We start from the raw sequence: 15,603 nt of genomic DNA, 5'->3' as shown, positions 1-15,603 counted from the left end.
AGACAACACTATTACATGTGGAAAAGTAAAAATTGCTAAAATTAGTCATTAAAGATCCAACTGTCTTCTGTTGTTGAATCTGAGGCATGTATATGTACGGTGGAAATAAAGTTATTAAAAACATTTTTTTTTTTTTTTTTTTTTTTGCGGTACGCGGGCCTCTCACCGTTGTGGCCTCTCCCGTTGTGGAGCACAGGCTCCGGACGCGCAGGCTCAGCGGCCATGGCTCACGGGCCCAGCCGCTCCGTGGCATGTGGGACCTTCCCAGACCGGGGCACGAACCCGTGTCCCCTGCATCGGCAGGCAGACTCTCAACCACTGCGCCACTAGGGAAGCCCTAATGAAAATATTTTTTTCACTGTTTATAAATGTCTTACCACCTGGCTTGGCTCTCCAAGGAGAAATGGGAGGAGGAGGCAATTATGTCCTTATGGGAGGAAAGGGGCCAAGGAAAGTGGCCCTGGGTTATAGACCACAACTGCTGTTGACTCCAGTGAGGCCTGGGCTAGAGGCCCCCAGGCATATCCGATGGGCCCACGGCTTCTGTCCATCTGTGATATCAAGAGGACAGCCGACAAGTTTCCTTGGGAACACTCAGTGACAGGAAGGAAATACAGCCTCTAAGTGATCTGTTTTCCAACAGTTATTTTTTTGTAAATGAAATTTCATCATTCCATCAATTTCTGTTAGATGGGATATTGGGCTTGTAAACAGACCTGGATTTGAGTCTTGCTTCTGCCACTTACTAGCTTTGTGATCTTAGGCAATTTTCCTAACCTCTGAGTCCTAGAATCTTCGACTCAAAGCGGGAACCATAAATGTGTAGGGTCGCTGTGAGGATGAGAGGGGATTCTGCGGGTAAAATGCTCAGCGTGACACCTGATCCACTGTGCGAGCTCTGAGAATGTTAGCAGTGCTGGTGGTAAAGGTGGAAACGATGATGACCATACTTAACTCTGCCTGCATAGGAGGAGTTCAACAAAATGTCCCTGGGTAGGCCTTCTGGACAAAGGCCACCTAGACCCGAGAGGAGGCACCAGAAAGCAAATGAGGGTATTGATGGTGGTGTCAGAGCAGGTCATGAGAAAAAAGTCGATTTCCTGGGCAGTGGTGACAAACGGTAATAGGTGACCCTCTGAAGAGTCAGTGGCTCTCTTTAGTTCGATCAGCAGGTGAAAGTTCAGCCCCTGACACCAAGTCCCGCAAACGCTCCTCTCTCTCGTGACTACAGATGCAGGTGGGTGATCTCTGGAGACGAGGCTCTCAGGAGACCTCGGGTTCTTCCTATTTTGGGTGAGGCCAGAAATAGCCCCGGCAGAGCTGACTCCTAGCAGGATGTCCCCAGCGCTGGCCATGAGTGGCGATTAGGAAGGGAAGGCAGAGGCAAGTAAGACCAATAGGGCAGAAGTTAGGTGAGCTCCTTTAAAGTTCAAGTGTTTAATTTTGTCCTGATTTTGTTTGAGGCTAAGGGGTCAAGCCATTTCTTATTTTATCCAAATCAGCTCAGTGGCCTCCAGGTAGAAGACAACGGCACTGCTGTAATATTTCCAAAGCCCTCGACTAAATGTCTTTAGTCTGCCCTGAGACACCTAAAATGCCACTGGAAGTTGGACTCTTACACAGCTTAAAACGACATTACCCAGGGTTCAACAATAAACACGTGGAGCGGGAGATTTCAGTATTGTGTGATGCATATGTCAGCTGGTCTAACCCTTTTCAGTTGTTTTATGGGAAAATTGGGTTTGATTTTTTGTGAAAGTTTCCTTGGGACCCAGGACTCACCCCAAGAGCCATTTTGACAGAAAGGTTCCATCTCAAAAGATTGCTTCAAGGTAGTGTTCACATCGCAGTGGTCTCTGTACCCTGCTCAGGGGTTCTCATGGGTAGTCACAGCCAAACTTTCTCTCTGTGTTTTCTCATGTTTCACAAAACGAGGGCAAAGACTAGAAAGGCCTCTCAGACTCTCAGAAGGCTTTCCATCTGGGACAAGGGTCCAGTTGAAACTCTGCGGAGGTGACAATTGCATGGAGATCCGAAGGATGAGAGAGCATTAACTAGGCAAAGGAGGGGCGTGTGTTCGGGGCGTGTGTTCCAGTAAAGAGGATATTTAAGAACCCGGGGGGAAGGGTGGAGCCAGACCGTACCGGTTCGCCAGAGCCAGCACACGCGTCTCTTCCCAACTCCATGTTCAGTAACATCACATATGAAGCTTGAAATTAGCCTTGGTGGGAGTATGTACACCCCAGAAATTGGCAGATGCTACAAATCAGGGCTTTAAAAAAATTTTTTTAAGGATAAGGACCTCATCTTTCTGGTACTCTTGTTGCTAGCAGTCTACCTGGCAGGTTACGGAAGCTCACTAAATATGAATTTTCTGGGAAGCACGCTGGAGGTAGTTACAGAACTCAGTCATCTACTTTCCCAACCCACTGTCTAACCTACAGAATGGTTGAGAATCAGCGTGAAGGAACAGAGCAAAAACTGGGGTGAGAGCCCAAACGTCTCCGGATTGGTTCTCAGAGAAGCAGGTTCCCATCAGCCTTGAGCAGCAACTCTTCCACTCACTGAGAACATGGGCAATCAGACATCTGAATCTCACTTTCTTCACACCTTTGACACTTACTCTCAGTTATAACTTTCAGTAGAAAGCATTGTTATGGCTCGTACTGGGTTTTTCTTGTCCCGATGCCATCTAGGGACTCACAAGGACTCAGTAAGTCACTGGTTTGTCTACCTGCATTAGAGGAAGAGGAGGGAATTGACATCCAGCTTTTTCTACAAAAGTGATCATGTATGTGGATATATATTATTAGCTTGGGCTTAATTTTAAAAGTGGGAGTTCTGGAGTCAGTAGTACTTAGATTCAGATCTTGATTCTATCACTGGTTTTAGTTACAGGGACAGATTATTTATCTTCTCCTTACCTACAAGGATTCTGATACCACCTACCTCCTAAACTTGTGATGAAGATTTAATGAGATAATGCAAGCATAACCCTTGACATATAGCCTACTGTGTAAGAAGTTTCCCGTAAACAGTGGTCAAAGGTCTTCAAACACTAAAATGAGAGACATGCAGGAGAGCTACCACTTATGCGAGTCTGTGGGCCAGCTTGCTTTCTAGATGCTTTGTTATTTATTACTTGCAGTTCTTAAAGAGGCTTACTGCTACATATCATTATCTTCATTTTCCTAATGATGAACCTGAGGGCAAGTGAGGTTAAGGGGCTTGCTTAAGGCCACAGTTAAGATATAACTGAATCAGAATTTTAATATAGTTTTCCTGTTTTCAAAACCTATGATATTCTCTATATTAACGCTGCCTCAACAGGTAAGAAAGTCCAGGGAAAAGCCTCTTTTAAAATTTTTGATTTGTCCAAGACAAAATACTAATAATGATAATATCCCAACTACAATTCAAGTCTTTGAATCCTTCTCTGGTGTAGTGTGCAACGACTCTCAATGTCTCACCCAGCGCCACACAAATAGATTTACATCAGCTCCATTCAGGACACTAGTAGGTCAAAATAAACTACGGGTTATATGTTGGCCAATAATGGAATTTGAACACTCCTGTTCATAAGTGAAAACAGAGGACATTAAATACCTTTTAATTACCCAAGGTTATGAATTACAACTTTGCTTCTTTTCCCCATTAATCCCACATTTCTAAGCTTCCCAGCACTACTTCTAGCCCACTTACCTGTTGGGTCTGTGACTCAGTTTCCACATTTGGAAAGAATAATCATAATACTTCATAATGCCATTGTGAGAATTAAGCAATCTGAAACCACTGGGCATAATTCTGTATACAAAATGAGTACCCATCCACATTTAGTTTCCTTCCTTCCCCCAGAAGTACAACTTTGTCATATAGCTGCATCCTAACCTTGGCATTGGGGAGGACATGGTATTCTATAGGGTATGCCCTGAACCATGAGTCACCCCAGCCCTTGTTCACACCGAAAGACACTCTCCTATCAGGACTCTCCCTCAGTAATGGGTGGCGGTGACGAGGAAGCAAAGTGCAGTCTGGGACATTTAGCACACCTTAGCCACCTTATTGGTGACTGTTTCACATCGGGCTCTACTGTATGCCAATCATTCTCTCACACGTGACTGTGAGGACAGGCTAGTGAGGAGAGTCACAAGCGATGGATGAGCGCCACACTCATCCATCTTTCTTTCGGAAATGAGTCAAGCGGACGAGGCAGGAGGACCAGGTCAGGCATCCCCATTCTGTGATGAGTCTGTGATTTACATCATTGCTTTCTGAGGACCAGGTCAGGCAACCCCATGCTGTGATGAGTCTGTGATTTACATCATTGCTTTCAAAAAAAAAAAAAAAAGGATTTGGACCATGAGGACCGTGTTCCAGCCCAGCTCTGCTGGTAACCAGCTGTGGGCCCTGGAGTGAGTCACTATGCAGGCCATATTTATGAACAAAGGAGGGTGACATGATTGGAAAGACCTGGACTTGGATTCCAGGCGCTGCACTCCCCAGCTGTGTGGCCTTGACCTCACTGGCTGGCTTTACAATCCACTGCCACTCTGAATGTTACAGCCCACAGTAGAGCTATGTGTACTTGACTGTTTATGACGGTGTTTTGTTTGGTTGGTTTGCCAAGAACAATCATTTGGTCTGACCCTCTGTGTTACCTTCCTATTGCTGCTTCAACAGATTACTACAAACTTAACACAACTCAAGCTTAGTGGCTTAAAACCCAATGCCTTATAGCTCTTGAGGTCAGAAGTCCAAAATGGGTCTGTCTTATTGGACGAAAACTGCAGAATTCTTCCGGGAGGTTCTAAGGGAGAATCCATGTCCTTGCCCTTTCCAGCGTCTACAGGCTGCCTGCATGCCTTGGCTCTGGCCTCTTGCTCCATCTTCGAAACTCATCACTCCGGCCTTTGCTCTGTCCTCATATCTCTTGTCTCTGGCTTTTGTATTACACTGGACCCTTTTAATGACATTCGGCCTATCCACATAACCTAAAATAATCTCCCCATCTCAAGATCCTTACCTTAATCACATCTGCAAAGTCCCTTTTGCCATGTAAGGTAACACATTCACAGCTCCTAAAATTATAATGGGGACATCTAAAATTTGGGGCAGGGGGCGTATGGGGGGAGATTTACTCTGCCTACCACATCACTTTACAGTCAGATTAAAGTTACATGACAGTCATCTAGGAGAAACAGTTAAACCTCCATTGGTAAACTACTTTGATAATAACAAGGAAATGGAAGGGAAAAGAAGTTGGGATCAAAGAAAATTATTGTTTAGCTGAACTAACTTAAGTAAATTGAACCAATCTGTGCTCAGTTTCCATCTGCGAAGTGAGGATTGTAATACTACTACCAATCACATAGATTTATTTAAATGAGATAATATTCATAAAGTTTTTAGTACAGTGTCCAGCACACTGTGGAGATATTGGGAATTCTAACCCTGACGTCCTACCTCCTTCACAACTACTACGCCATTTACGCAAGAATTAAAGAGCTGGCTGTTGAGTGCGCAAGGCTAAGCGTCATGGTGACTTCCTGACACAGTACGACACCTCCAATTACCTCTCAGAGCAGACCTTGCAGACTTCTCCTGCCACACTTCATCATACTCTTTTAGATGTTAAAAGCAGTAAGTAACGTGGAAGGCAATTTAGAGTCCACAGGCATTTTCTCCCTTCATCTTCGCCACAGCTCTCTACCCAGAGATGTTAATTCTCTGTACCCAGAGAAGACTAAGGGTCAGAGTGGTTAAGCGCAGAGTCACAGAGCTGAGAAGTGGAAAGCCAGGCTCTAGTCCCACTTTTCCAACTCCAACCTCATGCCTTTCTGCCATGCCATGCTGTCCACTTTCTCGTGTTTTGCTACGTTCATGTATTATGGCTGGGAAAACAAGACTAAAAGAATCCAACAAAGATGAACAGGTGACTCAACTTCAAAACAGCTGGGAACCACATAAGTGAAATGACTGACCATTATTTTCATTGCTGACATTTTCTTCTGAGTATGTCCCTTGGGCTCAAAATACTGGATTTAGAGTAACCTGGGTTTGAATCCTGGTTCTGACATGTAGAACTCACTGATATTCTGCAAGTCATCTAACTTCTGAGTCTCAGTGCCAGCTCCTCCTCCAGGAGAGCCTGCATTACTGTCATTTGGGCATAAATGTAAAAGTGAAAGCAACTGTTGCATGACAGATTAGTGGGGTCAGATTATACTAATGGAAATGTTCCAAGGAAAGTTTGATTGGATTAATCCTAGAACCCTTGCAGTTAAGTGGAAACGATGATACAGGCTGATAGGTGAGCCGGCTTGCCTTCCATCTGTCTCACCCATATATTTTCTAGAGGCACTTATTTGGGGAGATAAGTATTAAGGTTTCAAGAAATCAAGCTCAGTTTCTCTGTGGCCGTCTCACTTAAGCTGAATATGAAAAGAGTTACAATTTGGAAGGTACGTCATAAATCCAGTGACAGCTATTCTGGAACTGACTGGAGACACTTTCAAACCTAATTAAAGTGGTTTCCCTTTTTGAATTTGCTCCAGGTATGCATTTATTGCCTGGGCTAGAAACTAATTTGTAGCAAGATTTGGGATCCAGGCCCTTACACTGGGAGGTTTGTTATATGTGATTAAGCTAAACCATTTAGTTTAATACCAGAGAAGTAATTTGAAATAAAAGAAATTGCACTCCATATTCAAGAAGTAAAATACCCTTCAAGTATAAACAGAACTACATTGCATAAAAATACAGTTTCTGAAACCAAGTACCTATTTCAGGTGCTCTCTGAACACAGACTTGGAAATATTTGCCTCAGAGTCATTTCTTCAACTCTAAGTCCAATTCCTTCGTACATAAACTCAGGGCCTTTTTCCCCACTGCCTTTTTCCCTTTCTCCTTCATTCTAGTCTCATGCTGACCTCCTATTGCAGTGTCATTATAAGAGATGAATAAGATGTTTTAAATTACTTAGCACAGTACTTGGTGCATAGAAGGCACCATCAAATCACAGCCTACCTCAACATCATCACCACCACCACCATCAACACCACCACCACCACCATCACCACCACCATCAACACCACCATCAGGATCACTGCCATCATCACCACCACCACCATCATCACCACCACCATCAATACCATCATTTGTCTAGAGATCCTTTCTTCTGGAGAGTGAGGGAGCGCAGAAGATTACAACTGGAAACCAGACTCACTAATTGAGGGATCTAATCTTTCCCTAACAATAGCTTTCACTAAGTTCCCCAAACCACAGTGTTATGTGGATCTGGCAAACTCCATATTACGAAGGAAGAACTGAGGCAGAGATCCATGAACACTATTGTTTATAATCAAACATCTACTTAGCTCTCGTTCAGCTTGTACATCTCAGCTCAATCATTGCCTCCTAAGGGAAACCTTCCCCGAGCCCCTGCACAAAGTCAAAGCTCCAGGAAAGCCTGCATTATAGTCACATAGCATCATGCACAACTACCCCTCTGTAATTCCCCCCATAACTGCATTTTTACTTTTATTTGCATTAACATTTGATTACTGTTGGTCTCTGCCAAAATATCATAAGCTTCTTATGTGATTTTCTAACTTTTATACCCTAGGCTCTAGCACACATAGGTACTCAGTAATTAATTGCTGAATGTATAAGAATGGATGAATGAATCAAAAAGACCCACAATAACAAGTCTTGGTGAGGATATGAAAGAACTGGAACCCTTATACATTGTTGGTGGAATTATAAAATGGTGCAGCCACTGTGAAAAACAGTCTGGCAGTTCTTCGAAATGTTAAACATATAGTCACCATAAGACCCGCCAATTCCACTCCTAGACATACATCCAAAAGAACTGAGAATTTATGTCCACACAAAAAACCTTTACGTGAATGCACATAGCATCATTATAGCCACAAACTGGAAAACAACCCAAATGCCTGTCAACTCACGAATGAATAAATAAAATGTGTTACATCACCGTGGAATATAAAATGCGTTACATCACCGTGGAATATAAAATGCGTCACATCACCGTGGAATATAAAATGCGTCACCTCACCGTGGAATATTATTTGACAACGAACACAGATGAGGAACTGATGGATGCTGCAACACGATCAATCTTGAAAACCTTATACAAAGTGAAATAAGCCAGGCACAAAAAGCCGTATGTCATGAAACCATTGGTTCAAAATATCCAGGACAGAAAAATCCATAAAGACAGAGGGGGCAGTATACTGGCAGGTTCTGGAGACATTTGTGATGGTTATGACTCGGGGCGGGGGGTGAAGGTTCTACTAGCGTCTGGTGGGTACAGGTCAGGGTTGCTCCTAAACATCCTGCAATGTACAGGACAGCCCCACCACAACAAAGAATTATCCAGGCCCAAATGTCAGTGGTGCTGAGATTGAGAATCACTGCCCAAGAAGGACCTATCCTTAGTTTTTCCTCCAGTCCAGTCTAAGCCAAGCACTATTCCCCATGTGGGAGGGGAATAAGCCTTCCCATCTCCTTTCTACCATCTCCCTTCTCCAATCACTAGCCAAGTAACTTGGACCATCAAGGATTGGGCTGCCCACGCCAGCTCCTTCCTAGTGTCTGAGAACGTCATATCTAGCTATCCTCTTTATCTGGTGTGGCTGATCTGGCTTTTTCTGGAATTACAGTTATAATATCCCACCCTCTGGTTCAGTTAAACAAGACTAGAGATTCAGGAAGGAGAAGCAAGGAGCTTTCCTGGCGCCTCCTGGCCTAATCTGGGCTAATTGCAGGAATCCTGCATTTCATGGGGCATGGATTTCCATCTAAGCCCTTCCCCATTTTCCATTTAGTCTCTGCCCTTATTCATACAGCAACCTTGATTCAGGAGACTAGAGAACAAGAGGGTGAATGGCAGGATTTAGGCACCATCCTGACACAGAAATCCAAAATGCTAGCATCGCACTGAAGTCTGTCTTCCCAGGAAACCAAACACTGTGAAAGTGGGAACTGGGTGTCGGAGAAAATGGGGCAGAGATATTTCATTTGCAGTGAAAATTCCAGATCATTCCAAACCCACTGGCTGTGATATATTTTCAAGAGGAACAGATGGGTGCCTGTGAGCATGGGAGTTTCAGATGTTCAGGAGAAGACGTTTTAGCCAAATTTCCTTGGGGCATCCATCTGGTCCAGGCTAAGACAACTTACCCCATGAGGAGGCTAGATGAGGCCTGAAAAATGCCTGCAGCTCTGAGGAGGTGGGCTTGTGGAAGGGGCAGTGTTCTCACTGGAAACCAGTCTACTCAGGTCTTGATAGTGACTTCTGGGTCACCTCTGAGAAAGAAGAAAAAAGAAGCAGCTCAGTCTGAGGAGGCAACACCATGAATCCAACCCATCCTTTACGAAAACCCTTTATAGGAGGGCTGTGGAACAATCTACATGTGGCTCAGCCCAGCTCCTCCTGAATGGGAAGGTTGATAGTTGTAAGTCCTATGAGTTCAGGGTGAAGGACCAATGCGTCCAAGAGCAATTCTCAGTGGGCATTCAATTCCCACCAGCTGTTTGGTATTCTTTTTCACAGCATGGCTTTCCACATTGCAAGCCATTAAGCCTCCAAAACTCCCAAATTCCTTAGCCCTGCAAAACTTCAGCTGATCATGCAATGTGATCACTCTCTGAAATGCAAGGCCCTCTAGGGTGGTAAACATTTACAGGTTAAAAACAATAGTAGCCCATCATTCCGAGCACCGAGAAGATCAAAGAGGTGACATGACAGCAGTGAGGTCTAAAATGGCAGACCTCAAACTTATGGTCTTAAGGACCCATTCACACACTTACAATCTATTGAAGTCTCCAAACAGCTTTTGTTTATGTGAGTTATGTCTATCGATATTTACATTTTCGAAATTCAAACTGATGAATTTTTTAGATATTTATCTATTCATTTAAAATAATAATACTAAATCCATTACATGTCAACAGAAATAACACAGTTGTGTCTAAAAATAACCATAGTTTTCAAGACAAAAAAAAATTTAGTCAGAAGAGTGGCATCGTTTAACACTTTTTGCAAATCCCTTTAAAGTCTGGCTTAATAGAAGACACCTAGATTCTCACATCTACTTCTGCATTCAATCCATTGTAATTTAATTTTTGGTTAAAGTATATGAAGCAAACCCAGACTCACACAGATACGTAACTAGAATAGAGAAGAGTACTTTAATAGTCTTTTCAGATAATTGTGGATAGTCTTGTTTGATACTACACCAAAACTCAACAAGGGGTATTTCTTAAAGGTTAGCTGCAATGTAGAACCTGAAACCTTATCAGTAATTCATCTTGTAGTCTGTCCAATTAAAATCCATTGGTCCATCTTGCACTTTGGTCCCTGAACTCATTCATGATGATTCATTTGGAAAATATGGATTCTCTGAGTTATGCAGCTTTTAAATATTTTCACATTTCATTTGTATCACATTAAAAAAAACACACATTTATTAATACCATCAATCTCATCACAAAAGTATTCAAGTATTGGGACGCTGTCAAGCTCACAGTTACAGATACAAGCTGTCCAAAATTCTAATTTTCACTTGAAAGCTTGCATTTTAGCAGTGGCAACAAATACTGTCAGTTGTTTTCCTTGAAGTGACAGGCCCACCTTTTTTGTTTTCAAGAAAACGTCTGCCGAATACCCCAGTCTGAATAATTATCTATCAGCTGCTCTTCCAAGTGAAAACGGTGTTTCATGAAGAGAAGTGGCTAGTTGAGCTCACAACTCAAGCACTCACTCAAGTGCTTTTCCTGGAGGCCGCCATTGTGCTTTGCCGGGCAGCAGAAGTGCTTTCTGTGCGCTTCCTGCTGCATCCCACAAAATATTAAAAGATGTGTATTCAGGGGTCGAGATTTAATTAAATTAATCATTTGTATTCCTTTACCAAGGATGTTCTTAAGGAAAAAATGCTTTGTTTACTTATTTGCTTGTCTTCTGTGTTCCGAGAGCATGGTAGTAAAGAGTACAATGACAACTTGTACAGTTGGATGCTTCTGCTTTGATTCCTGCTAAGGCACCAGCACTGTCATCCCCCATGGCTTTTGTGCCATCAGGGCAACTGTCAACACAGTGATAAAGGCAAATAATGGCTTAATATTATGAAAATAGTTTTAACCTTGAAGACCCCCTGAAAGACTCTTGGGAACCCACTAGAGTCCACAGATCACGCTTAGAGGACCATGGATCTAGGAGATAGTGGAGCCCTAGGAAACTTAACTGACCACAGCCTGAAGTGCCATTAAACAGTTTCCCCTGGGCAGGGGTGATCAGATGCTCTTTTGAAGCAACTCCCATCAGCCACAATGTGGAGATACTTTGAAGGGAAGGCTGACGGAGTAAATGCAGGAAAACCAATTGGGAGACCACCGTGCTCATCCGGATGAGAAATGATGTGGGTCCCAAGAAAGGCAGGGGGAGTGGGGTGGAGGGAAAGCTTTGGAGAGCTGTGCGAGGGTGGCTGTGTGAGAGGAATCCTGGAGCCAGATCTCAACTCCATCACCAGGCACGTCATTAGAGCCATAAATTACAAATTAATCTTAACAGAAAAGTAAGGGAGGAAAGTGTTGTGCATGAATTCTTCCTCTGCACTCTGTGTATTTGATGACTCTGGGTTTCCTCTGCAAAAGTCAATGAAACAATTAAGTCTCAGCCCATTTTTCCTCATCCTGATCTCGAAGAGTGTTAAAAAGGCTTGCACCACACTTTCACACCCGGGCCTGTTAATAATTCATGCGCTTGCCTCCTTTAGTTCTTTTGTCTTTGCTGCTTAAACCCGGTGGAAATGTGGAAGTTTGCCTTTGATTTCTCAATGCTACATCCTTACAAACATTCAAACAGCCGCTCCTCTAACACCAAAGTTCTGGGGCCAGTGAAATCCTGTCTGCCTTTCACCAAAACCCCAACCAAAGACAAAATTTGATCTCTGCTCATTGTGTCAGCTCGCTTTGTGATGAATCCTCAGTCTCACTTGGACAGCTCAGCCCAGAGTCGCTGTGGCTAAACTGGAGAAGGGGATTCTGTTGCTCCTCAGAGCATGGTCTGTGGTACTAGCAGCATCAGCTTCACCCTGGAAAAGGGTTTCACAGTCCTCGGCAATACTGACATTCGGGGCCAGAGATTTCTTAGTTGTGGGAGTTGCCCTGTGCATTGTGGGATGTTTACCAGTATTCTTGACTTGCACCCTCTGGCTGCTAACGGCACCTCCCTCCATCCCAAGTTCTGACAACCAAAAATGTCTCCAGACATTGCCAAAGGTCCTCTGGAGGCATAATCACCCCAGCTGAGAACCACTGCCCAGGGCCCTGTTAGAAATGTAAACATTCCAGGGCTTCCCTGGTGGCGCAGTGGTTGAGAGTCCACCTGCCGATGCAGGGGACACGGGTTCGTGCCCCGGTCCGGGAAGATCCCACATGCTGTGGAGCGGCTGGGCCCGTGAGCCATGGCCGCTGAGTCTGCTCGTCTGGAGCCTGTGCTCCTCAACGGGAGAGGCCACAGCAGTGAGAGGCCCGCGTACCGCAAAAAAAAAAAAAGAAATGTAAACATTCCAGTCCCATCCCAGAGCTAATAAATCAGAAGCTACATTTTCCAAGACTCTAGGTGATTCACAGGCATGTGAAAGTGTGAGAAGTCCTGGGCTAGAGCACTGGTTCCCAAACTTGGCTGCACATTTCTATCATCTAGGGATCTCTAAGAAAATTTAAGTGTCTGGGGCCCACCCCCAGGGATCCTGATTGAGTTGGTGTGGGTACAATCTGGGCACTGGGATTTTTAAGGTCTAGCCAGGCGATTCTGATGTAGCAAAGTTTAAAACCACCGTTTCTTACATGGTTTAGCCCCACTCCTCACATTTTGCAGATGAGGAAACTGAGGCACAGAAGGGTCCAGGAACCTCCCCATCAGATAATCAGTAGAGCCAATATTCAAACCATAAACCTCCAAACAGTTAAGGAGCCCTGGTAATGCTCTACTCGTCCTTTCTAGCTCCTCTGGCAATTGTGATTATTTTTGTACTTCTCTGTTTAATTTCTCTCTTCCTGACCAGATGGTAAGGTCTCTGAGGGCGGCAAGGGTCATGCCTGTCTGGCTCACCGTGCCTGGCGTCTCCCTGGTGCTGAGAAGTTATGTTGGAGTGAGTGCCTGGATGAACAAAACGAGCAGATAACAGAATAAAGAGCCAAGTCTGCGTCTATTTGGTGCCCAAGCCCTCTCCTCCAAGTCAGGAAAACATGACAGGCGCTCTGTCTGTGGCTGCGTGAGCGAGACGCTCCTCCCGCCTGCCCGCTGGCTGGCCTTTCAGGCTCCATGTCTGCCGGCTGAGGCCAGAGGGGGCTGCGGGCCAGGTCTGGGCAGCCACCAAAGCATCAGCATCTCCAGGGGAGCCTTGACCATATGGTAACTGAACGCGGCACTCCATCTCCAATCCTCCCACCTCTGTATGGGGCCAGGCCCACTGTGTCCTTTTGTAGGTAAAGACGCCAGGGTTCTGAGTAGCAGTGACTTGCTCTTAAGTGTGGGGGAACTAGAATTCAGAGGGGCCCTGGGATTCCCTCCTACCGAGAACCCCATGCAGAAGGGACTCTCTCTGGGTGCCGTAGGACCAGGGAGGCACCTTGGACGTCAGGCCCAGCTACTTTTTCCAGCCTCGTTTCTCCCTTCTCTCCTCCATCCTCACCCCCTATAACCCTCTACAACTCTCCACGCACTCCAGCCACACTGACCCCCGTCACTCCCTCGAACGTGCCAAGCTGTCTCACACTCTCAGCCTCCCCATGTGCTAGTCTAGTGGCCCGCAGTGCTCCCCTGTGGCTCATTCTTCTCCATTCTTCAGGTTGCCGTGCACATGTTAACTCCTACAGGAAGCATTCCCAGACCGCTTCTCACCAGGGAGACGCCTCTGTGTAATGTTCCTCTAACATACTCTGGTTTCTACTGTTGGGCTCAACACTGCCTGATTGTAATTCCTTCTTTAAGTGTCATCCCTTCTACGTGATAAACTTCGGGAGGGCTGTGACCATGTTCACACGCTTCACCTCACTTTCCAACACCTAGCATAATTCCTGACACAGAGTATGTGCTGAATAAACATTTATTCAAGAAATCAATAAACCAAACACTGTTCATAACATCTCAGCCAGGACTTGGGGTCTCTATGCTCCCTCTCAGCCAGGCCTCAAACTAGAATTAAAATAAAGGGGTCGATGGAAGGAGGGAAGAAATTTGTTTTTGTCTGCGTATTTGGAAAGTCACATTACTTGTCAATTGATCATAAAAAGAATCAACTGTCCATTTCCTGCCTCCTATAGACCTCCTACCTCATCAGGCCTCCTGGATACAACCTGAATTGTCAAAGACAAAGGAGACGCTGCACAGCCGCAGCCAAGCTTCTGGACCACGTGAGAGAAGCAGGTCCATCCCGGGGCAGGGAGTCAACAGCCTGGATCAGCCACACTAAAGGTGGGCACATGGCCACCGTCAAAGATTCATGGGTGTTTATAAGAAACGCCTCACCCAAGACTGGCACTTTAACCAAAGATTAAGGTCTTTGCAGAACATGTGAATGAAAACAGTTGCATGATTAAAATTTGGCAAACCGGGATGTGCACTCTCGTGGGACAGTTCTCGTGGGACAACTCTAGGATACACAACTCTGGCATACACAGCATGTGTGGCTGTGAATTTCTTCAGTCCTCTCAGACCTTCCTGGAGGAAAACTGTGCTACTTAGAGATACTGCCAGTAGCCTAACTAGGAGCTGTGAGCAAAGGATGGGAGCTCCCGGCAGAGGGACAGTCCAGACAGTGGTGTGAGGCCCCCACGCATAGATAGGTACGGGTGGGAAAACTGATCTACCACGCACAGGATAAAAGCAAAGAGCCAAAGCATTAGACCACATTGAAGGGGACTTTAAAAAGTGATGATGATGGTGATGGTGATGATAATGGGTCAAATACACATAGAGCCTTAGGTTGAATGCAGTCTTCTATTATTTGAGAAAATACAAACGATGTCATTAGTCCAGGGTCTGCCTGGGCAAGTGCTCAGTAACTGTCGGCCACATGTAATCTCACTTGATTCTCACCAAACCCAGTGATAGACTGTCGTTACCACCGTGCAACAAAAGAGAGAAAAAAAACAGAGCCCATGTAAATAAATACACTCATGAGTCAGCCACAACGCCACACCAGACAGGGTCGGAATCAGGGTGTCCCGGAGTGTCCAAATCCAAGTCCAAGGTCCTCTTCCGTTTACCACACCAGGCTCGTGAACTCTCTACCACGAGGGAGGGAGAAAAGACACGGGGCACAGCAGCACGACATGGTGCAAGAAGCATGTTAGAAAGATTTCTCTGGCCAGAGGGCAGAGTGGAGATCAGGAAACTGAGGCAGGAAGAAAGGGCATTTCCCAGTTGGGGGAGATGAAGGTCCTAGAGAAAGGTGGTGACAGTGAGACAGGAAAGGAACAGGTCGATTTGAGAACTTTGGGGGTCATTCAATGGCATGTGGTGGCAGGATACAGAGAGAAAGCAAAAACGGGAGGACTAACATGGCCATCGAC

At 45.1% G+C, this 15,603-nt stretch overlaps 1 long non-coding RNA gene across 1 annotated transcript in view; it reads right to left on the bottom strand.

Annotated features, from left to right (window-relative positions):
- The window catches only part of LOC114888133, a 270,013-nt gene that overhangs the window by 54,959 nt on the left and 199,451 nt on the right, over nt 1-15,603 (bottom strand). Inside the window, exon 4 of the long non-coding RNA XR_003791715.1 lies at nt 9,205-9,330. This is a non-coding gene — a long non-coding RNA (uncharacterized LOC114888133). The remainder of the gene's footprint in view (nt 1-9,204; nt 9,331-15,603) is intronic.

The sequence above is a fragment of the Monodon monoceros genome, unplaced genomic scaffold (assembly GCF_005190385.1).
Source record: "Monodon monoceros isolate NGI ecotype Baffin Bay Population unplaced genomic scaffold, NGI_Narwhal_1 Super_Scaffold_10, whole genome shotgun sequence".
NCBI lineage: Eukaryota > Metazoa > Chordata > Mammalia > Artiodactyla > Monodontidae > Monodon > Monodon monoceros.
This window is presented reverse-complemented; position numbering and strand designations above follow the sequence as displayed.